Genomic DNA, 11,471 nt, shown 5'->3' on the forward strand with positions numbered 1-11,471 from the left:
AACATCGTCTATGATTAATAGTTGGAGCATTGTTATCATTGACCCACTGAGTGACTGTTTGATGGCTAAGTGATTAGGATCGAGCTTCATTGTGTGCCCTTTTCTCCTCCTTCCTTTATCGTTTCCCGTATTATTGACCATTATGTGTTTCCCTCATATTAATTATTAATTATACCTGATGTCATATTATTTCCCTCATATTAATTTACTAGCTAAGCTCCACCACGCTTTGCTGTCTGATGTTAATTATTAGGGAAGTAAATAATTCCCATTCCCTGGAACGTAGGGTTAAAAATATATAAAAACTCTAGGAATGCAACGTTGCGTTGTGATAAGTCAATCCATCGACTACTTTCGAGTTTTGAGAGAGATTTTTTTAATATTTTTCGTATAAACATAACTTATAAATAATTTATTTCCTGTTTTGCAAGATTTCTATAATATACCTACCTACATGTCGCAACAAAATGTTAAAACCCCAACTCAATTAGACCATTTCACTAAACAAATCTAGTGATATCATAGAATACTAAACGAGAAGTAAGTGGTCGGGATCGAACTTCCGACTTTCCCAATGCGAGGCGGACGTCCTAACCACTAGGCTATCACGGCAGAGAGACAAGAGACATTACCAGTTTTTTATTACGTTAGTCGTATACCTGTGGTCTACACCTAACAATGGGAGACGACAATAAAGTTCTATCCACAGGGACCATGTAACAAATTCAAACTATGTAAACTAATAGCCGTTCAACGGTTGAATTACTGCTGTGAAATAAACGTTAAATGAATGACCTTTGGGATCTTTCACACTAGTTAAACAGATATTGTTTAATTAATGATATTTGAGACGTTTTGGAGTTGTAAATAAAATAAAAAGCTGACATGCCTATTATACTTTAAGAGTTTCTTACTTACCTCAAAAAGAAAAAAGCAATCACACTTTGATGTCTGTCTGTCCGTCTGTCCATCTGTTGTGTCTGTCAAGAAAACCTATAGGGTACTTTCCGTTGATCTAGAATCATGGAATTTTGGCGGGTAGGTATGTCTTATATAGCACAAGTATAGTTAAAGATTTTTTGAATATAGCTACGACATAGAATTTTAACTTTATTCAAGTAAATCTATTCTTTAAAGTGCTTGTACAAAGTACAATCAGTAGTGTAAATAAAATAAAAAATCACATTAGGTAAAGAAAGCGCAGAAACTACAATATTTATAGCTCTTACAAAACTCTTATTTGCTGTAGCTGAAAATTTGTGGCCTCGTAAATTTTATCGAGCAGGCTTGGGCCCCGTTTTTTTACATTTTACGGCTCTTGTACCGGAGTATCAGAAATAACTTAGCCAGAATTTCCCGCTTCGCTGATCACTTTTCAGGGTTCCTGTGCCGTTGAGCAAAAACGGAATACGTATTTTTTTGATAACGTATGGAACACAACTATACGCATTGATTCACCTTTCCTAATGCCACACCATAGGCACACCATGGTAGCGAAGTGATTGAATTACCGTTTACTACTACTTGACCACCGGTCTGTCCGCACATGATTTGTATGCGTGGTAGGGCTAAGATCTGAGCGAAGCCAATCGAGAGGGACAAGTACGATATACATGAGCAATCACTGCATCTGGAACGCGAACAACAAGGTGAGAATTGAGTGACGCCAGCGCAGTATGCTGGGGGTGGCGCTCCAAAATCGATGGCAGCATGCAGTCCCTCCACACTGAGTGCCTGTAGAGGTACCATTACGTTGCGGATGGCAATGAATTAGCGGAAGGAGTGAGTGTCGCTTCTTTACGTATTAGATTTTTTTATATTTAGAAACCAAAGGGGTATGGGTTAAGTAAAAACTGCCATACCGCAAGTTAGATCACTTCCATCTTAGACTGCATGATCACTTACCACCAGGTGAGATTGCAGTCAAGGGCTAACTTGTACATCAGAATTTAAAAAAAAATCTCTTATGGTTTTCTCTTCTTCATTTTTTCGAGTCAAGTGTAAGCCTGTGCGCTATCTTTGAGGGTCAACTTTATGGCATCCCTAAAGGATAATTCGTAGCGTTAGATGGAGTTCATCCTTATTATATGCTTTAAATCGTACAATAATGTGAATCGCTGTCAGACATATTTTGTTTGTTTTAGGGATCTATAAGGGTTAAAGGCCTCTTATGGTTTCTACAAAATTTATTGGGTCCCATTACTTGAGTCGAAGACCCTCGAAAGAAAAGAGTTTGATCCAATTTTGCATTGACACCAGTGATCATCCACTTTGTTCAATTTTTGTGGGAATTCCAGTGCAATTTCACCTGGTGGTCAGAGTGTAGTTATGAAAATATTATTAGGTTGAAAGAAATGAAAGGTGATTTAAAAAAAAAATCGGCCAAGTGCGAGTCGGACTCGCAGACGAAGGGTTTCGTACTATGGTGCTATCGTACAAAAAATAACACATTTTAATTTTTTCAATTCCATGGCAGCCATTTTGAAATTATTAATTGTTCTTATAGCGGCATTAGAAATGCATATTCTGTGAAAATTTTGACTCTCTACCTATTACGGTTTGTAAGATACAGCCAGCTGATAGACTGACAACGGACGGACGGATGGACAGCGGAGGCTTAGCATTTAGCAATAGGGTCCTATTGGCACTCTTCGGGTACGGAACCTTAAAAGCAATTCAAATATTTAATTAAATTATATCTTTTACTTTTGACCTTTGACCCTTATAACTTTTCCATCGTTCTTTTATCCATTATAACTTGTAAGAACTGACCTTTAAATAAATATGTATTTTACTCTTTCAAGTCGAAGATATTGAGTTCCTCTTTGATATGTATTTTTCCTTTGTTAAAATGGGTTTGATTTTTGCCTTACTCTTCTGCTTGACATTATTATATTTAGAACTGGATTGAGAAAAGTCACAATCAACCCACTGCGGCCTACTACTGAGCACGAGTCACCATTCAGAATGAGAAGGGTTCAGGCCATAGTCTGCCACGCTGGCTCAGTGCAAATTAGCAGACTTCACAAACCTGTGAGAACAGAAGAACTTTCAGGCATGCAGGTTTCTTCGTGATGTTTCCCTTCACCGTTAAAGCAAGTGATATATTTAATTGTTTAAAATGCCTTATCTTGTAATTTTGGTGATTTATTTTTCACTTAAGAGACTTCGAGTGACCTATTTACGGAACGTTCGTTGACCTCTAGCGTTAGTCATATGTTTTATTTGCAATATATTGTGAACTTTTAAAAAATACAAGATTTAAAAAAAATCGTAGTTTTTTTTATGGTAGATCTTATCAGTAATCATCAGTACTATCTTCTTTCGTTTTTGTTGGCATTCTGGTTACACTCTGTATATTTAGGATCTGCTCATGTAGCATTCATCAAACAAAAACACGATAAAAAACCTAGTTTTAAAATTATATGCGTCAAACTATACGATAACTCAACGCCAAACTATTAAAACTTTGTCCTCCACTCAAAATGAGAGCGAATTTAAATTTGCTGAAACTTGGCTAGCAAAAAGAGAGTCTGCAACTCAATTAACAACTTCTGATATATGCTATCATGGTTATTCACATTAAGCCGTTAGGTAAAATCTCCTAGCTAGAATTCATATTAGTAATATTTTGTTTGAAATACCAGCTTTGAATGTATGTTCCTGCTGAAACGGATTTAAAAAAAAATCTATAAGTTCTTATATCAATAGTGACTCGACAGAACGATCGCAGTATACTAAGATGACAAGAAACACCAAAACAAACCATATTATAACAACAAGACACGTAAGGTGGATGGAAAGAGATAAAGGTTTTTGCTAACGTATTCTAAACTAGTTTTTAAGTACTGTTACAATACTTGCTTACAGAGCTAATATCATTTACAGGTCGTTCACACAGACTGCGTAAGCGTTGCGTAAGCGTAGACGTAGCGCGTACCATTGCGTTGTAATGTATAGAACTGAATGAAACATGGCACACCGCTTGCGTAAAACGTGGACGTATGCGTAACCTGGTGTGTTACGGGTTTATGCGCGTCACTACGCACGTGTCACGTGTACTTGGTGTGAATTGGCCTTTCATGACAATCTTATTAACTAAACCATAGTTTCTATCCGTTTTGAAATCCATTACATAATAATAAATCAATAAAATCATTATAAACTCGTGCTAATCACATAGTGAGAATTCAAAAAGTGTAAATCACACTTCTGTAATACTGTATGTAGGTATAGAAAACAATAAAAATTGTAACAACTTATATTTAATTGGACATAATATAATATTAGTTTTTCAATGTAACATTTTCATAAAGCGGTATTCTTTATTCCGCAAAGGCCCTTGAACTGTGATAACTACTAAATCTATATAACAAACATGCCTAAAAAGTACAATACAACATCTGAATGTAAAGAAATCCTCCAACAGAAAGTTCAATAGAGATATTCCAATAACGAGGTAAAATATTGAGAATATTTCCGGTGAAGATCAAATTTGAATTGAGCCTGCGGTTTTCCTCGTATCTCCTTACTTTGTCGTTTTATCTTTAAATATTTATCCGTTTGTTATTTTCTTTTCTTTAGAAAAATGCTCTAAGACGTGCTTGTAAGAAAATATCGGATTACAATGATGAGGGACTTTGGGGCCTAGTTGTGAAATGTATTTCAAACTATGTATAAACTAACTTTGGGGGCGAATTTGGTCTTTTCGTTTCCCCCATGCCTTCAAGAGCACGTGAAGTCATCAGTCTCGGTTATAATATTCATTAACATCTGATAGTGGCAGGTAAAAACTTAAGAACTGAACTCGTTCTCTTAGTCGAGTTGTATACTGAAAGATCTAGGAAACCATCGCGCCCAAGAAACTACCAACCCAAGAAATATAATAATTAAACTACTTCGTGGCTTACAACAACTTACGTGGTAGGTGTCGATAAGTACCTAGTAGGTATACCTACTAGGTAACGGTACTAGGTACCGGTAGGTACTAGGTACTGAAACGATAATAAATTTAATAAATTTATTATCGTTTCAGTCCGTTATGACCACTTGCCAATATGACCATTTTCCGATACGACCACTTCTCGATATGACCACTGCCCGATACGACTACTTCCCGATACGGCAACTTTCGATGGGTTTCCAACGAGTAACACCAAAACAAGTAAGTCTTTCTGATGCGACCACTTATCGGTACAATTACAGATGATAACAATCAAACTTTATTCAATTAAAAACTTGAACTTCAGAAACAGAGAGGTACTTCGAAAACTAATAAACTTCTAAACACTGTCAGTTTTAACAAGGAAACTAAACTAAACACTTAATTGGATTGGAAGTGGACACTTCCTTCCTAAACTATAATAATAATAATTAATCAAACTAGTTAGTAAATTACCTGCTAATCTATCTATGCTAATTAACTATGCTATCTATATACGCTAATTAACTATGTTTTTACATCCATACTAATATTATACAAATCCCCCAAACCATACTTGATGCACGTTTCTTTCCAACACGGGAACATGCTCAGGAAATGCAGCCTTTCAATGCACAATTGCATTTGTGCATTGCACGGATTATAGCAAATTATTATTATTAAGTTTTTGGTTCCTCGTAAGTATATCATTGACTTCCGCAAAGTGACGCCTGTTTCTATACAACATCAGCCAAGTTCACCCACTAGACGAGATCCAAGAAAATCGATGAGCTATTTCTAGATTCGAAAATTGAGCCCGGAACCTTCAATTGATTATAGGGTAATAAAGGTGTCTGTCCACTGAAACCGAGCGGAGCACCCGACCAATCATTCGACATCAGAGTGATAATTGAAAAACCAGTGAAGTGCGAGTCGGACTCACACAAAGGGTTCCATACCAACAAGCTATAATTTTTTTTTAAATTAACCACTTTACGGATTTCAGATATTTGTCTATACTTGTGCTACGTAAGACACTGCTACCTGTCGAATATCATGACTCTAGGTCAACGAGAAGTACCTTATAGGTTTTTTGCTCTTGATAAGTCATGACAAAGTCGAAAGACAGATAGACAGAGGCAATTTTGCAATGTTTTTTACTAGGAAAGTTGCAACAAAACACTGTCACACTGATTGCGCTTGGGCTGCAGGAAAAACGTTATAGTTTATGAGTTAACTGTTAAGTTTCGTGATTCAGGCTATCTATGGTAAACGGAGCAAAGGTCGTATCGCGATGATATTATTTTTTTGCTTGTTTTAACATTACTGCATTTGTGGTGGTCACGAAACCTGTCAGAGATATCAAGATACCTACTATGAAAATGTTTGATTTAAGCAAGCTTGAATTTTAAGTGAATTTAAAACCAAAACATACTAATATTATAAATGCGAAAGTGTGTCTGTCTGTCTATCTGTCTGTCTGTCTGTCTGCTACGTTTTCACGGCTAAACCACTCAGCCGATTTTAATGAAAGGTACAGACTTGGGATACATCCCGGAGATAGACATAGGCTACTTTTTGTTCCGGAAAATCAACATTTAAAAATTCCTTTTAAACTTTTAAAAATTTTATTCCTACAGGATTTTCAAAAATCGAAATCCACGCGGGCGAAGCCGCGGGCATCCCCTAGTAATTAAATATATGACAGGAAAAAAGCGGTGATAGCCTAGCTGGTCTGGGGTTTGCGACCTCTTACTTTTCGGAGTTATGTGCGTTATATGCAATGGCGGACTTCACACACCTTTGAGGACATTATGGAGAACTCTCAGGCATGCAGGTTTCCTCACGATGTTTTCCTTCACCGTTAAAGCAAGTGAAATTTAATTGCTTAAAATTCACATTACTGCAAGAGGTTACATGCTCGGGATCGAATCCCAGACCTCCCGAATAGAAGGCCGATGTTTTAACCACTAAGTTGTCACAGTTACAATAGCACAGTTATTAATATACCTAAATTAAACAAATGAATCAAGTACCTATGCTTGTTATGGGATTTTCTGTAGTTCAGCAACAAATTTTCCACTCTACAAAGCCTACAACATTAGGGAATAGTTGACAAATACCAAGGCATCATAAGTTTACAAGCGTCCAACCTGTTGCTTCGAAGGCAATTTATGCGGTACAGTGTGTGAGTGCTGACGTATTTATTACCAGGAATTGACGCGTGAAAGGATGAAACATTGTTTCGGGAACGTGGGTTGAATTTCCACGGTAAGTTGGGATCTCAAAGGATATAACGACAGTAGTATACAGACTTATTACATCATCGTTCATGCAAACTTAGTGGATACTTGCTTTGTATTCGCCTATTACATTAAGAAACTATTCATTTACTAGCTAACTAGAGATTTAGGTCTTTAAAGATCCTGTGGGAACTGTTTAATTTTCCGGGATAAAAAGTTGCCTATGTCAATCACAGGGACGCAAGTTACCTAGGTACTTTTCATACAAATCGGTTAAGCGGGTGGGTTTTTAGGAATCCCGTGGGAACTCTTTGATTATTCGGGATAAAAAGTAGCCTCTGTCCTCCGCGGGATATAAGCTAACCCTGTACCAAATTTCGTCAGAATCGGTCAAACTGTTGGGCCGTGAAAAGGTAGCAGACAGACAGACACACTTTCGCATTTATAATATTAAGTATGGACTAGATGATGGCTACGTCTTCGTCCGCGTGGATTTACGTTTGTATAATTCCTGCGGGAACTCTTTGATTTTACGGAACGAAAATAGCCTATACCTATCCATCCCTGGGAGGCAAGCAATCTCTGTACTAAATTCCATCTAATTCGGTTAAACGGAGGGTTGTGTAAAGCTACCAGACAGACACTTTTTCTTTACGTTACTTAAGTTTTAATACCACATAATATGTCCAAGCAAGTTACAGGAGAGCGAAAAAACTTGCTATTTTTGGATCATTATTTTCTTGAATACCACGCAGTTTTCTTTTTATTCTTTTGAGACTGGCCGAAAGGACGCCTCTCCCGATTCTCTAACGAATGGCTTCGAAAACCGCCAAAAATGACTCACTTGGTTATTAAATATAGAAACGACAATTCATAAGTCGCATAGCATTGTAATCATGATAGTTAGGTATTATTGATTGAATTTTATATAATATAACAAGTGTAAATAAAAAATTTATAACACCCCCGACAAGTGAAGGTTACAGTAACTAGAAAAGAGCTGATAACTTTCAAACGGCTGAACCGATTTTCTTGGATTATAGCTAAGAACACTCTCGATCAAGCCACCTTTCAAATAAAAAAACTAAATTAAAATCGGTTCATTAGTTTAGGCGCTACGGTGCCTGTGGCAGATACACAGACACACAGATACACAGATACACACGTCAAACTTATAACACCCCTCTTTTTGGGTCGGGGGTTAAAAACTGAGAATCACTTTTATGAGTATCAGCCAATCAAAAGAAGTGAATTGAAGCCTCTTATATTATGTAGCTGTATCAGTGTGGGCAACCCTATTAGTTTAATTGAAAGTGGATTGATGCATCGTATATGTATCTAGGTACGCTTTGTAGGTAGGTACCCTATTAGTCCAATAGAGATTAATTAATATTCAATGTTATCAGAGTCTAGACAGAATACCATGCTTATCATAAGTAAACAAGCATTAGACCTGTTGCTTATCATCATCGTTATCAAATCAAATCAAATCAAATTGCTTTATTGCGAATTTGGGTAAACAGTGGAGATGTTACAAAGACAAATTCTGCTTAAATAAGCATGCAATATGTAACATTAAATTAAAATACATTTTGGTCACACAAAAAAACATTTAAATAGCAAAATGCAAATTAATAGCAAAATGTCCAAAATTAAAATAAAGTTATAACTTTTCTGAGAGGTAATCATTAATTGAGTAATATGTCTTTTCTAATAATAGTTTTTTCAATTTTCTCTTAAATAAAGGAAGTTCGTGGGTCTCAATTATATAGCTGGGCAAGTGATTATACAAAAGTGGCCCAGTGGAGAAAAAACTTTTAGAAAAATGAGCACGGTGGTCGTCTATCGACCGATAGACGTCCACCGCTGGACATACTTAGGTCTCTTGTAGGGATTTCCACACGCCACGGTTTTGCACCTTCTGAATCCAGCCGCTTCCATCGACATGTTTAATATCGTCTGTCCACTCATCTCACTTTCTCTCATCGATTGATCGATTGATGAATGACGAACATAATCATTATAATTTTTGGCATGGGATGGGTAATATAACAATTTCAAGCAATTTCACCGCTAAGGACATGGGTATAATTTACGACTGAACCCTAAATTTTACGTTTTGACATTTACGTCGCACCCCACTTGGCCATTGAAATGGACATATTATACAGGTACGCTCGAAGAGGTGTGCCATAAAAATGATAGTTATTTTTTGTAGCAATTCGAAGCGCTTCACCCAGCGTAAGTATACCTACTGGGAATGAAAATTGACACTTTATGTCAAATGTTCTTCGTGTTGACACTATGTTGGAAGATGTCTGATGTCATCACTGCTGCTATCAGCGCCAAATTGGCAAACATCTAGTTAAAACAGGTCCGCAATCGCAGGTCCAGCGTCTATTAGTAGAGGTCTTTGTCATTTGGCACTCAAATGAATATTTAACAGAATAATAAACACATTCATAGACCCAAATGCTGGACTACTTTCAAAGGTACTCTGACCATAACTTTTCGGTCCCGAGGGACAGAGTTGAGGTCTAATTTTGAAGAACACTCGAAGTGTTTGTAGTGTAACAATATTTAACTTCCGCCCTATTTGCGACATTCCAGCTGCTTAGTACCTAATTTAAGTAGAATTCATACTGAAATGTTAATTCTGGAAGATTATTACAAGCCAGCTTACAACCAGCAAAACAAACAAGCCCAAAACTGGGCGTTGACTTTAGTTATTGCCCGCGACTTAGTCGTGAATTGTGTTTGTTTCTTTTGAAAACTACATGCAATTCCGTTATTTCTGGAAAACTATTCCTTAACCTTTGCGCGCAAAATTTCTTACAAATCGATCTAGTACCTACTTAGTACTTAGTTCCGTAAATGAATAACAAACAAACACCGACAATTTTTCAAAATACATAGTATAAAATATTGCGGAACCAGCAGGATTTGAATCTTTCATCTGTTTGACCGCTAGGCCACCGTCCCCAATCCTGTAGCATTACATTCCTAGCTATCTATAATGGCAATCTGAGCAATTATGCTTTTTAGTAGCGATGCAATACACTATTTATCGATTTACTCAAAGGCCGATATTATTATAATACTTACAATGGAGCTTGTTCATGATAAGAAATATTCTCTAGAGTCTAGACTTAGCTTATTTTCTAGCCTTAGGTTAACGGATTACACCTTTCGATATATCGATTACACTACACACTACTTCTATTTTTCCCCCTAAGATGTGGAATTTTCAAAAACTTTCTTTTTTAGCGGATGTCTGTCATAATAGCTATCTGCATGCCAAATTTCAGCTCGATCCATCCATTAGTTTGAGCTGTGCGTTAATAGATCAGTCAGTCAGTCAATTTTTCATTCTATATATTCAGATATTTACTAGCAAAATACTAAAAGATATCGTATTTTGTTAGCGCTAACACAAGTTCACTTCTACTATAAAAGAAGGATCATAATTAGGTATGGGCTGCTCGAATTCAGACCTTTGAAAACATTTTTACGAACCAAACTAAAACCTACTAAAACTTGTTCATATTTTATTTATCCTGTAGTGGAAAGAGGCAGCCGCATGTTTTTATACGAGGGCTTACGCAATCTGATAAAAGAGCTTAGCAACAGATAAAAGTGGCGCATTTCACTATTTCATACAACTATTAGCTTCCTGAAAACTCATACGAAAATCCTCCTTATTTCTAAAGAGTTAAAGTTTGCGTGTATTGTGTTCGTAAATAGGCTTTATGTGTCGTAAATAATTTCATTGCAATATACGTCGGAGCCTCGTAGAATTTCTCGGTAAGCGCTGGTAAGTGTTATAAGTTTGATTACTTTCTGTTCAATAGATTCTTTTATTGCACTTTCAGATAGTTTCAGGTTGGATTCACAACAAATTTATGACTTAGAGTAGAACATAGGTAGGTACTATAGTTATACAACACTAGATACTTAGACAGCTATTTTTACCACCTTTAGTTAGTACCTGTAGTTTAGTAGATAAAGCTAGTTTCCATTATAGACTGTGTTGACACTTATCACCAGGTGAGATCACAGCCAATGGCTATATCTGGTAGCTGAATAAAAAAACATTACCACAAATTTTTTATTAATTATTTTGGCGATTCAAAAGCACTTGTAATAGTTTACTTAAATAAAAATATTATATTCTATTCTATTCTATTACCTACTAGGCTACCTACAAACAAATGAACAAGAATTGGATTTTTAAGTTATATTTTAATTTAGTTACTTGCGCTGAGACCTGGCTTCTTGCCTTTCCTTAGTCTGGGACTCTAGGTCAA

The sequence above is a fragment of the Maniola jurtina genome, chromosome 5, assembly GCF_905333055.1.
Source record: "Maniola jurtina chromosome 5, ilManJurt1.1, whole genome shotgun sequence".
Classification (NCBI taxonomy): domain Eukaryota; kingdom Metazoa; phylum Arthropoda; class Insecta; order Lepidoptera; family Nymphalidae; genus Maniola; species Maniola jurtina.